The sequence below is a fragment of the Pristiophorus japonicus genome, chromosome 13 (genome assembly GCF_044704955.1).
Source record: "Pristiophorus japonicus isolate sPriJap1 chromosome 13, sPriJap1.hap1, whole genome shotgun sequence".
Lineage (NCBI taxonomy): Eukaryota > Metazoa > Chordata > Chondrichthyes > Pristiophoridae > Pristiophorus > Pristiophorus japonicus.
The window spans coordinates 153,583,614-153,597,613 of NC_091989.1; the positions used below are offsets into that span (position 1 = coordinate 153,583,614).

Here is a 14,000-nt window from a genome sequence, read left to right on the forward strand (position 1 = left end):
TGACCATTGAATCTGCCGGGTTGCTGTAAAAGCCCTTACAGTAGTAGGGAACCAGTCACTCCAGTCCCACCCTTAATGCTTTCAAGACAACTAGGCTATAACTACTGCCTTGGCATCATGACTCAATTTCCAAAAACAAATAAAAAATGTTTTGTTGATTACTTGCTCAAGGAAATCTCAAATCAATTTCCAAAATGCCTGCATGGGTGTTTCAAGTACAGTCATATCCAATGGTCCCCTTAATTTTTTTTTGGGGTGGTCGGGGGTGGATGGCCCATTCAAAGTTTTGTGCATGTGCAACATTTAACAAGGGAAAAGCGGCAGCAGAGAGCTACGTGGCCACGCAGCTTAGAGGGAACGTTGGTATATTCGTAGTTCCAGTAACATGCTGTTTTATGATTCAGGTGTTCGGTTTTTTTCCCATACCTAGTGCAAAGGCATCTGTTCCACAGGCAAGCCCATGTGGCATTATGCACAAAGTAGTCTGGGAGGGAGTGTGTCCAGGGTAGATAATTAATGCCATAAGCATGATGCACCTCATATTCTCCTAGCTCCTTCAATACATGGACGAATAGTACTGACGGACTGCATCTCTCTGGCTAAAAACTATGAACCAGATTTATTAATAAAAATTCACCAGAAGGAAAAGTAAACGGCAGATTTTATTAGATTACAGAACTGTACACATCCCATTCAAAGGGATAAAAACACAACAAAGTCATTAAGGCCCTCCATAATGATTATATATGAAATTGGGTATTCAAGGAACTCTCCTGATAGCTCCAGTTGTCAACTGGTTGGCAAAGTAGAAATCCATTAAAATAACTTGGTATGAAGCAACAGTTCTACCCACACTCTGTCTTGAAATCTGAATCAAACCAAAGGCATATCAAATATGTCATGCATCATTAAATATAGGTATCACTTAAAGTAGGGTTCAAAGGCATCAGGGTCATCTCCCAGAGACCAATTTTCAGACATTTTCTCCTTTCAGATTAAAACCGAACTATGGCGGCCTTGCTTGCAGACTCCCAGATTGAACAATGAAACAACGAGCTTGGTTCTATTTCTGCAGCAGGTAATTACCACTTTTATGTAATATGCAATTAAGAGAGAGGTGATAAAGCCCTCCCCCATCTTTTTGAAGTAACATTAACACACAAGACAAATAGAATAGTTTGCTTTTACAAAGCACCTTTCACATCCTCAGGAGGTACCAAAGTGCTTCAAAGCCAAATAAGTAGTTCCAAAATGTAGTCACTATTGTTTTCCAGGCAAAAATAGCTGACATTTTTGCACAAAGCTGGAGAATGCCCTGCTCTTCTTCAATAGTGTCATGGGATCTTTTACGTCCATCGGAACAAGGCCGAAATGAAGCCTCAGTTTAAAGTTTCAGCTAACAGATGGCATCTCTGACAATGCAGCACTCTCTCACAAGTAAGAATATTAAAAAAGTAGTAAGAGGTCATAGGGCCCCTTGAGCCTGCTCCGCCATTCAATAAGATCTTCTACCTCAACTCCACTTTCTCGCCCTTTCCCTTGGTGTCCAAAAATCTATTGAGCTCAGTCTTGAATATATTCAACAACTGAGCATCCACAGTCCTCTGGGATAGAGAATGCCAAAGATTTAACCCGCCGTCCACCCCCCCCACTCACCCACCCCCGTTCCGGAGTGGGAAAAAATGTCTCCTTATCAGTTCTAAATGGCTGATCTCTTATCCTGAGACTATCACCCCAGTTCTAGACTCTGCAGCACGGGGAAACAACGCTCAGCTTTACCCGATCAAGCCCTCTTTTTTGGTCCGGAACTTGATGGAAGCTAAGTTCCGCCCAAGGGACCGCTGAGATCCTGACGGTACTTAGGCAGAACTTTCATGAAAAAGTCCTGGAGAAACCGCCCGGCGGCAAAAAAAGGACTTGCGCCATGAATCTGGGCGGCAGCGGGTGGGAGCTCCCAATCTCGGCGGCAAATGCAATCCTCGGCAAAGTACCGCCGAGGATTGAGTCGGGCCCAGGGCGGAGGCCGGCTGGGGGAGAACAGATAAAATTAAAATTTTCCAAAAAATAATTAAAAAAAACACTGGAAAACCTTCAGGGGACCCCATCCACCTGAATCGCTAGAGTTAGAAAAAAAAGGAACACAGTTTACTAACCTTTTTTTGCAGGTCTTTATATTTACCGTTGAGGTTAGACCTGCCTCCACGCGGCGGTCCTTTCCCCTGCTGCAGCGGACTCCCGCCCGGATCAAACTGGCAGCTCGGCGGGCAGGAGAATACTTGCACTCCAGCAGGCGGTCCCCAGCAGTCTTCCCTCCCTGCCAGCGGGAGGCCTCCACCAATCTCGCTCAGAGTGGGGACCGCCCAGAAAACTCGGCGGCAAGTACACTAAGTTCGTCCCCTTTATGTTTCAATGAGATCACCTCTCATTCTTCGAAACTCGAGAGAATATAGGCTCATTCTGCTCAACTTCTCCTCATAGGACAACCCTCCCACCCCAGGAATCAATCAAGTGAAACTTTGTTGCACCCCGTCCAAGGCAAGTATATCTTTCCTTAGATAAGGAGACCAAAACTGTAACCAGTACTCCAGGTGTGGTCTCACCAAAATCCTATATTGTTGCAGCAAGACTTCCTTACTCTTATAATCCAAATACTTTACAATAAAAGGTGAACATACCATTTGCCTTCCTAACTGCTTGCTGTACCTGCATATTAACTTATGTCTTTGGATGCTCTGATAATGACTCCACGAGGCAATGTATTGCATGTGAACTATAGTGACCCTAGTCCATTTAATATAACTCCAGAGTGAGGATCACACATGATGGCCTGCCTTTTATACTAGGCCTGGCACACCGGTACAGATTGCCTACAAGTCTCCTACTGCAGTGCCCTCTGATGGCACACCTTAGTGACCATGCAGCTGGTGTCCAAGTTTTCCATTGTAGTGCCCTCTGGTGGTATATTATGTGATAGTACAAGCAGTAAACATGTCTGGACACATGACATTAACTTTTTCTGATTCATGCACAAGGACACCCAAATCCCTCTGCATACCAACATTTCCGAGTCTCTCATGTTTTAAAAAAATATTCTGGTTTTCTCTTTTTCCGACTAATATGGGTAATTTCACATTCCCTCACATTATACCTTCTTGCCCACTCACTGAACCGGTCTATATCCCTTTGCAGCCTCCTTGCGTTCTCCTCACTGCTTACTTTCCCACCTACCTTTGTATCGTCAGCAAACCTGGATACATTACAATCGGTCCTCTCATCCAAGTCATTGACATAGATTACAAGTAGTTGAGGCCCAAGCTCCGATCCTTGCTGCATCACACGAGTTACAACGTGCCAACCCAAAAATAACGCGTTTACTCCTACTCTCTGTTTTCTGTTCGTTAACCAATTCCACAATCCAAGCCAATATATTACCCCAAACCTGAGCCCTAATCTTGTGCAACAACCTCTTGTCTGGCACCTTATCGAATGCCTTTTGAAAATCCAAATATACGACATCCACTGATTCCCTCTAATCTACCCTGCTAGTTATACCCTCAAAAAACTCTATTAGAGTTGTCAAACACGATTTCCCTTTCATAAACCGTGTTGACTTTGCCTGATCATGTAATTTTCTAAGTGCCCTGTTACCACAGCCCGAATAATAGATTCTAGCATTTTCCCCATGACTGATAACAGGCTAACTGGCCGACAGTCCCCTGTTTTCTCTCCTTCCTTCCTTTCTCAAATAGCAGGGTTACATTTGCTACCTTCCAATCCACAGGGACTATTCCAGAGTCTAGGGAAAATCTGGAAGATCAAAACCAATGCATCTATCATCTCGGCAGTCAACTCTTTTAAAACCCTAAGATATAGGCCATCAGGTCCAGAGGTTTTGTCAGCTTTTAGTCCCATTAATTTCTCTTCACTAAATTAAGAACTAAGTTCCTCACTCTCATTAGATCCTTGGTTCCCCACTATTTCCCGTATGTTTTTTATGTCTTTTAAGATGAAAACAGCCCTAAAATCTCTGCCATTTCCTTATTCCCCATTATAATTTTGCCTGTCTATGCCTCCAAGGGATCCACGTTTACTTTTGCCACATTTACTTGTCGAAGCTCTTACAATCGCTTTTTATTTTTCTTGCTAATGGTCTCTTGTATTCTATTTCTTCCTTTATATCAATCGCTTGGTCATCCTTTGCTGATTTCTAAAATCCTCCCAATCCTCAGGCTTAGTACTCTTATCAGCAACATTATAAGCTTCTTCTTTCAATCCAATGCTATCCATAACTTCTCTAGTAAGCCATGGTTAGACCACTTTTCCTATGGAGTTTTTTTTTTCTCAAGGGAATAGTCGTGACAATTATGAATAATTTCTTTAAATGGAGTCATTCGCCCAGAAATCACGGCCTCCCCAGATCCATACAAAGGTTCTACAGACCCAGGAAGGCATCGGAAAAGCCGTTTTTCAGCGCACAATGCGCATGCGTTGAAAACTGGCTTTTCCGATCTGTCAAGTTTCTGGCTTGACAGATCCTCCGTATCTCGGGAGCGAGGACATTTGCCAGGACAAGATTGTGGGATTTATGCATATCTTGCCCAGCAAGTGTCCTCAAAACTCTTGCGCCTGATAAAAGCAGGCGCATATAATATATATATTAAAAAAAAGCAAAAGGGTGGTTAAAGTAAATATTAGTCCCCTGGAGCACGAGACCAGGGAACTAGTAATGGGGAACATGGAGATGGCAGAAACTCTGAACAAATATTTTGCATCAGTCTTTCCGAAGAGGACACTAACAATATTCCAACAGTGGATAGTCAAGGGGCTATGGGGAGGGGGGGGGAGGAACGTAACACAATCACAATCACTAAGGAGATGGTACTCAGTAAAATAATAGGACTAAACGCATAAAATTCCCCTAGACCTGATGGCTTACATCCTAGGGTCTTAAGAGAAGTAGCGGCAGGGATTGTGGATGCATTAGTTGTAATTTACCAAAATTCCCTGGATTCTGGAGAGGTCCCAGCAGATTGGAAAACTGCAAATGTAACGCCCCTATTTAAAAAAAGAGGCAGACAAAAAGCAGGAAACTATAGACCAGTTAGCCCAACATCTTTGGTTGGGAAAATGTTGGAGTCCATTATTAAAGAAGCAGTAGCAGGACATTTGGATAAGCAAAATTCAGTCAGGCAAAGTCAGCATGGATTTATGAAGGGGAAGTCATGTTTGACAAATTCGCTGGAGTTCTTTGAGGATGTAACTAACAGGGTGGATAAAGGGGAACTAGTGGATGTGGTGTATTTGGACTTCCAGAAGGCATTTGACAAGGTGCCATATAAAAGATTACTGCACAAGATAAAAGGTCATGGGGTTGGGGGTAATATATTAGCATGGCTAGAGGATTCGCTAACTAACAGAAAACAGAGAGTCGGGATAAATGGTTCATTCTCTGGTTGGCAACCAGTGGGATGCCGCAGGGATCAGTTCTGGGACCCCAACTATTTACAATCTACATTAACGACTTGGAAGAAGGGGCTGAGTGTAACATAGCCAAGTTTGCTGATGATACAAAGATGGGAGGAAAAGCAATGTGTGAGGAGGACACACAAAATCTGCAAAAGGACAAAGACAGGCTAAGTGAGTGGGCAAAAATTTGGCAGATGGAGTATAATGTTGGAAAGTGTGAAGTCATGCACTTTGGCAGAAAAAAAATCAAAGAGCAAGTTATTATTTAATGCAGAAAGATTGCAAAGTGCCGCAGTACAGCGGGACCTGGGGGTACTTGTGCATGAAACACAAAAGGATGGTATGCAGGTACAGCAAGTGATACAAGAACATAAGAACTTAAGAATAAGGAACAGGAGTAGGCCATCTAGCCCCTCGAGCCTGCTCCGCCATTCAACAAGATCCTGGCTGATCTGGCCGTGGACTCAGCTCCACTTACCCGCCCGCTCCCCATAACCCTTAATTCCCTTATTGGTTAAAAATCTATCTATCTGTGACTTGTATACATTCAATGAGCTAGCCTCAACTGCTTCCTTGGGCAGAGAATTCCACAGATTCACAACCCTCTGGGAGAAGAAATTCCTTCTCAACTCGGTTTTAAATTGGCTCCCCCACATTTTGAGGCTAGTGCCCCCTAGTTCTAGTCTCCCCGACCAGTGGAAACAACCTCCCTACCTCTATCTTGTCTATCCCTTTCATTATTTTAAATGTTTCTATAAGATCACCCCTCATCCTTCTGAACTTCAACAAGTAAAGACCGAGTCTACTCAATCTATCATCATAAGGTAACCCCCTCATCTCCGGAATCAGCTTAGTGAATCGTCTCTGTACCCCCTCCAAAGCTAGTATATCCTTCCTTAAGTAAGGTGACCAAAACTGCATGCAGTACTCCAGGTGCAGCCTCACCAATACCCTGTACAGTTGCAGCAGGACCTCGCTGCTTTTGTACTCCATCCCTCTCGCAATGAAGGCCAACATTCCATTCGCCTTCCTGATTACCTGTTGCACCTGCAAACAAACTTTTTGGGATTCATGCGATCGAGTTTAGTCTCCCGACACACGCTGCCTGACCTGCTGAGATTTCTCCAAAAGAGTTTCATGCACAAGGACACCCAGGTCCCTCTGCAGCGCAGCATGTTGTAATTTCTCCCCATTCAAATAATATTCCCTTTTACTGTTTCCCCCCCCCCCCCCCCCCCCCCCAAGGTGGATGACCTCACACTTTCCGACATTGTATTCCATCTGCCAAACCTTAGCCCATTCGCTTGACCTATCTAAATCTCTTTGCAGCCTCTCTGTGTCCTCTACACAACCTGCTTTCCCACTAATCTTTGTGTCATCTGCAAATTTTGTTACACTACACTCTATCCCCCCTTCCAGGTCATCTATGTATATTGTAAACAGTTGTGGTCCCAGCACCGATCCCTGTGGCACACCACTAACCACCGATTTCCAACCCGAAAAGGACCCATTTAACCCGACTCTCTGCTTTCTATTAGCCAGCCAATTCTCTATCCATGCTAATACATTTCCACTGACTCCGCGTACCTTTATCTTCTGCAGTAACCTTTTGTGTGGCACCTTATCGAATGCCTATTGGAAATCTAAATACACCACATCCATCGGTACACCTCTATCCACCATGCTCGTTATATCCTCAAAGAATTCCAGTAAATTAGTTAAACATGATTTCCCCTTCATGAATCCATGTTGCGTCTGCTTGATTGCACTATTCCCATCTAGATGTCCCGTTATTTCTTCCTTAATGATAGCTTCAAGCATTTTCCCCACTAACCGGCCTATAGTTACCTGCCTTTTGTCTGCTCCCTTTTTTAAACAGAGGCGTTACATTAGCTGCTTTTCAATCCGCTGGTACCTCCCCAGAGTCCAGAGAATTTTGGTAGATTATAACAAATGCATCTGCGATAACTTCCGCCATCTCTTTTAATACCCTGGGATGCATTTTATCAGGACCAGGGAACTTGTCCACCTTGAGTCCCATTAGCCTGTCCAGCACTACCCCCCGAGTGATGGTGATTGTCTCAAGGTCCTCCCTTCCCATATTCCTGTGACCAGCAATTTCTGGCATGGTTTCTGTGTCTTCCACTGTGAAGACCGAAGCAAAATAATTGTTTAAGGTCTCAGCCATTTCCACATTTCCCATTATTAAATCCCCCTTCTCATCTTCTAAAGGACCAACATTTACTTCAGTCACTCTTTTCCGTTTTATACATATGTAAAAGCTTTTTACTATCCGTTTTTATGTTTTGCGCAAGTTTATCTTCGTAATCTATCTTTCCTTTCTTTACTGCTCAGTGATCAGAAGCAATCAGAAAGGCCAATGGTATTTTGGCCTTCATTGCAAAGGGGGTGGAGTATAAAAGCAGGGAAGTCTTGCTACAGTTATACAAGGTATTGGTGAGGCCACACCTGGAATACTGCGTGCAATTTTGGTTTCTATATTTATAAAAGGATATACTTGCTTTAAAGGCAGTTCAGAGAAGGTTCACTAGGTTGATTCCAGAGATGAGGGGGTTGATTTACGGAGGAGAGGTTAAGTAGGTTGGGCCTCTACTCATTGGAATTGAGAAGAATGAGAAGTGACCTTATTGAAATGTATAAGATTATGAGGGGGCTTGACAAGGTGGATGCAGAGAGGATGTTTCCACTGATGGGGGAGACTAGAACTAGAGGGCATGACCTTAGAATAAGGGGCCGCCCATTTAAAACAGAGATGACGAGGAATTTCTTCTCTCAGACGGTTGTAAATCTGTGGAATTCGCTGCCTCAGAGAGCTCTGGAAGCTGGGACATTGAATACATTTAAGACAGAAATAGACAGTTTCTTAAATGGTAAGGGATTATGGGGAGCGGGCGGGGAAGTGGAGCCGAGTCCATGATCAGATTAGCCATGATCTTATTGAATGGTGGAGCAAGCTCGAGGGGCCGAATGGCCTACTCCTGTTCCTATTTCTTATGTTCTTATACAAAAATATTAAATTAAATTTAAAAAACCACACAAAAACCCTTCCCACTATGTTATTTATTTTTAACCATAATTAAAACTTTTCTTTTTAAATCGGCAATTTTTTTTCTTTAAAAAACATTTCTATAAACTTTAATTTCTATAGTGTATTTATGTGAGGTTTTTGTTTCAATGTTTTATGTAGTGTTTGGGTGTTTGGGGGCGTTTCGGATTAACGACACTCCTTTTACTATGAATGAGAAAATACTTTACCTTGATTGGGTGTCCAGGCCCACGTGACTCCTGCGGATGTCCCAACGTGAACTCGCTCCATTGCGCAAGAGGAGACCTCGAGTCCGGGATCTCTGGCGGGCATTCGGCCAAAAGGTAAGTGCGCATCTTTTCTCTTATTTTTAGTCGAACGTCCGCGGGAAGAAGAAACAGGGATTTCTGGGTCATAGTCATTACGGCACAGGAGGCGGCCATTCGGCCCATCGAGTCCATGCCGGCTCTCTGTCGAGCCATCCAGTCAGTCCCATTCCCCTGCTCTATCCCCGTAGTCCTGCAAGTTTATTTCCCTCAAATGCCTATCCAATTTCCTTTTGAAATCATTGATCATCCACCACCTTCGTCGGCAGCAAGTACAAAGCCATTACCATTCGCTGCATAAAAATGTTCTTCCTCATATCCCCCTGTATCTCTTGCCCGGAACATTAAATCTGTGTCCCCTAGTCTTTGTACAATCAGCTAATGGGAACTGCCTTTCTCTGTCTATCTTATTCAAACCCGTCATAACCTTGTACACCTCTATCAAATCTTCCCTCAACCTCCTTTGCTCCAAGGAGAACAACCCCAGCTTCTCCAACCTAACCTTGTAGCTAAAATCCCTCATTCCTGGAACCATTCTAGCAAATCCCCTCTGCACCCGCTCAAGGACCGTCGCATCCTTCCTAAAGTGTGGTGACCAGAACTGGATGCAATGCTCTCGCTATGGCCTAACCAGAGCTTTATAAAGGTTCAGCATAACTTCACTGCTTTTGTACTCAATATCTCTATTTATGAAGCCCAAGATCACATATGCTTAGCTAACTACTCTCTCAATATGTCCTGCCACCATCAAAGATCTATGCACATGAACCCCCAGGTCCCTCTGTCCTGGAACTGTGCCATTAAGTTGATATTGCCTCTCCCTATCCCTATCCCTTCTGCCAAAATGCATTACCTCACACTTCTCTATTAAATTTCATCTGCCACTTGTCTGCCCATTCTGCTCGCCTATCTATGTCCTGTTGCAGTCGATTGGTATCATACACACTGTTTGCTACACCTCCAAGTTTGGTATCATCGGCAAATTTTGAAATTTTACTCTGTGTTCCAATATCCAAGTCATTTCTATATAGATGAAAAAAAGCAGTCATCCTAGTACTGACCTTTTGGGAACACCACTGTCTACCATCCTCCAGTCTAAAAACAACCATTCACCACGACTCGTTGTTTTCTGTCCTTAATCCAATTTCTTTTCCAAGCTGACACTGACCCTCCTATTCCATGAGCTTCAATTTTATTAACCAGCCTTTTATGTGGTACTTTGTCAAACAATTTATTAAAATTCATACAGACACCATTCACTGCATTCCCTTCATCAACCTTCTCTGTTACTTCATCAAAAAATTCAATTAGATTAGTCAAACATGATCTGCCTTTTACAAATCCGTGCTGGCTCTCTTTAATTAACTTAATTCTCTCCAAATGCTTGTCAATTTTTTCCTGATTCTTGTTTCTAAAACCTTACCCACCACTGATAAACTGACCGGCCTATAGTTACGAGGATTGTCCTTACACCCTTTCTTGAATAAGGGTGTCACATTTGCTACTTTCCAATCCTCTGGCACCTTCCCGCATCTTGGGAAGATTGGAAGATTGGAAGATTATGGCAAGTCCTTCCGCTGTCACCACCCACACTTCCCTTTGCAACCTGAGATGCAAGCCATCTGGACCAGGCGACTTATCCACTCTTTGCATATCCAGACTTTCCAGTCCATCCTGCCTATTAATTTACACTCCATCCATTACGTCTACCATCTCCGTTTCTACTGATATTTTGTCAGCATCCTCTTCCCTAGTAAACATCGATACAAAGTACTCATGAAATATTCTAGCCTTGCCCTGCGCCTCTAAGCATATATCACCTTTTTTGTCCCCAGTAGTTCCCACCCTACCTCTTACTATTTACATGCTGGTAGATGATTTTTGGGTTCCTTTTTTATGTGAACTGCCATTCTATTCTCATCATCTCTCTTTGCCAGTCTTATTTTCCTCTTCACTTTCCCTCTTTTATTTGGCCTGGTTCTCACTTGAAGAATTCACCTGACATGCATCATACACCCTCTTTTTTGTTTCATAATATTCTCTATCTCGCTCATCATCCAAGGAGCCCTGGCTTTGGTTCCCTTGCCTTTCCCTCTTGATGGAATATGATCTGAAACATCTCCTCCTTAAAGAGCACCTATTGTTCTGTTACAGTTCTTCCTGTCAATCTTTGGTTCCATTTTACCCTGGGTAGATCCCTTCTCATCCCATTGAAGTTAGCCTTCTTCCAATTTAGAAGTTCCACTTTAGATTGTTCCTTGTTCTTGTCCATTACCAATCTAAACATGATATGATGATCATTCTTACCCAAATGTTCACCTACAGACACTGGGTCCACTTCATTCCCCCAGCACCAGATCCAGCAATGCTTCCTTTCGAGTTGGGCCGAGAACATACTGGTCAAGGATGCTCACGTTGCCCTGAACACATTTCAGAAATTACTCCCCCTCCTTTCCTTTTACTCGAACATTATACCAATCGATATTTGGGTAATTAAAGTCCCCCAATATCACCACTCTATAGTTTTTACACATCTCTGTGATTTCCCTACAGATTTGCTCTTCTGTCACTGGAAAATAGCCTGTTCCCTTGTTGGTTAGAAACATAGAAACATAGAAAATAGGTGCAGGAGTAGGCCATTCGGCCCTTCTAGCCTGCACCGCCATTCAATGAGTTCATGGCTGAACATTCAACTTCAGTACCCCATTCCTGCTTTCTCGCCATACCCCTTGATCCCCCTAGCAGTAAGGACCTCATCTAACTCCTTTTTGAATATATTTAGTGAATTGGCCTCAACAACTTTCTGTGGTAGAGAATTCCACAGGTTCACCACTCTCTGGGTGAAGAAGTTCCTCCGCATCTCGGTCCTAAATGGCTTACCCCTTATCCTTAGACTGTGACCCCTGGTTCTGGACTTCCCCAACATTGGGAACATTCTTCCTGCATCTAACCTGTCTAACCCCGTCAGAATTTTATATGTTTCTTCAACAATGTTCTACAAAACTGTTTCGAATGCATTCCATGAATTTGTCCGCCAACTACTTTTACCAATTTGGTTTTCCCAGTCTATATTTGACACCGAGATGAGCTTTGGACCTCCATCACCAAGACCACCGCCTCAAAGGTCTCTGTGCGCTTCCAATTCTGGCCTCTTGTGCATCCCAGAGGTCAATCGCTCCACCATTGGCAGGTGTGCCTTCAGCTGCATAGGCTTCAAGCTCTGGAATTCCCTCCATAAAATTCTCCGACTCTCTCTCCTCCTTAAAACCTACCTCTTTGTCCAAGCTTTTGGTCATCCGTCCAATTATCTCGTGTGTTTTGGTGTCAAATTTTTGTCTGATAACCACTTCCATAAGGCGCTTGGGACATTTTGCTATGTTAAAGGCGCTATATAATTGCAAGTTGTTGCAGATCAATGTCAGGAACTAGATTTAATCATAGGCTCGAGGGGCTGAATGGCATACTCCTGTTCCTATGACCACACTTGTAGTACTGTGAACAGTTCTAGTCTCCATATTATAAAAATGATATGGAAGGACTGGAGAATCTGCAAAAAAAGATTTACCAGGATGATGCCTGAACTGAGAATAATCAGGAAGGATTGAACAGGCTGGGGCTCTTTTGTGCAAAGAGAAGATAAGATAAGATTGAGGGATTATGAAAGGGTTTGATAGGGTAGATGTAGAAAAGATGTTTCCATTTGCGGGGGAAATTAGAACTAGGGCCATAAATATAAGATGGTCACTAATAAATCCAATAGGGAATTCAGGAGAAATTTCTTTACAGAGAGTGGTTAGCATAAATCTCCAGAATTTAGTTTGAACTCGGAGTTGCTCTCCTGATATGCCGAGTGTTTTTCACCATTATCTGATTTTATTCCAGAAATTTTATTACATGGGCCTCAAGTTTCGCCATGATTTGCTCCTGATTTTTAGGAGCAACTGGTGTGGAACGGAATTCTCGCCATTTAGTTTGCTCCAGTTCTAGTCAGTTAGAACAGTTTCACTTTGGAACAGAATTTTTTTTTCAAAAGGGGGCGTGTCCGGCCACTTACGCCCGTTTTCAAAGTTTCGTCAGTGAAAACTTACTCCAAACTAACTTAGAATGGAGTAAGTGAAGATTTTTGTACGCTCGAAAAAACCTTGTCTACATTTTAGAAAATCAGGCGTAGGTTACAAATCAGGCGTAGGGAATGGGGGGGGTTTAAAGGAAAGTTTACAAACATTAAACACTTTAGTTTTACAAATAAAGAGCCATCATCAATAATAAATCAATAAAATCAACCAATAAATCAATCAAAAAAATTAATAAGAAATAATTTTTTTTTTTTAAATCAATAAATAAAACATTTTCTACTTACCGACTGCAGCACCGGGAGCCCTCCAACAGCGTGCTGGGGTGCCCCCCCCCCCAAGTGTGTCTCTATCTCTCTGTCTGTGTGTGTCTCTCATTCTCCGTCTGTGTTTCTGGGAGGGGATGGGGAGGAGGGGGAGGGATGGGGGAGAAGGGGAGGGATGGGGGAGAAGGGGAGGGATGGGGGAGAAGGGGAGGGATGGGGGAGAAAGGAGGAGGGGAGGGATGGGGGAGAAAGGGAGGGGAGGGGATGGGGGGAGAAGGGGGGAGGGGAGGATGGGGGAGAAGGGGGGAGGGGGGAGGGGAGGGATGGGGGAGGAAGGGGGGAGGGGGAGGGGAGGGATGGGGGAGAAGGGGGGAGATGGGGGAGAAGGGGGAGGGATGGGGGAGAAGGGGGAGGGATGGGGGAGAAAGGGGAGGGATGGGGGAGAAAGGGGGAGGGATGGGGGAGAAAGGGGGAGGGATGGGGGAGAAAGGGGGAGGGATGGGGGAGAAAGGGGGAGGGATGGGGAGAAGGGGGAGGGATGGGGGAGGGATGGGGAGAAGGGGGAGGGATGGGGGAGAAGGGGGAGGGATGGGGGAGAAGGGGGAGGGATGGGGGAGAAGGGGGAGGGATGGGGGAGAAGGGGGGAGGGATGGGGGAGAAGGGGGAGGGATGGGGGGAGAGAAGGGGGGGAGGGGGAAGGGTACAAGGGGGAGGGTACAAGGGGAGGGTACAAGGGGGAGGGAGTGGGGAGGATACAAGGGGGGAGGGGAGTGGGGAGGATACAAGGGGGAGGACATACTTCTGGCTCTGGATGGATCTCTCT

At 44.3% G+C, this 14,000-nt stretch overlaps 1 protein-coding gene across 5 annotated transcripts in view; it reads right to left on the reverse strand.

The window, feature by feature from the left end:
* Nucleotides 1-14,000, reverse strand: part of spg7 (SPG7 matrix AAA peptidase subunit, paraplegin) — a 133,343-nt gene that overhangs the window by 91,108 nt on the left and 28,235 nt on the right. The gene's annotated exons all lie outside the window — the stretch shown is intronic.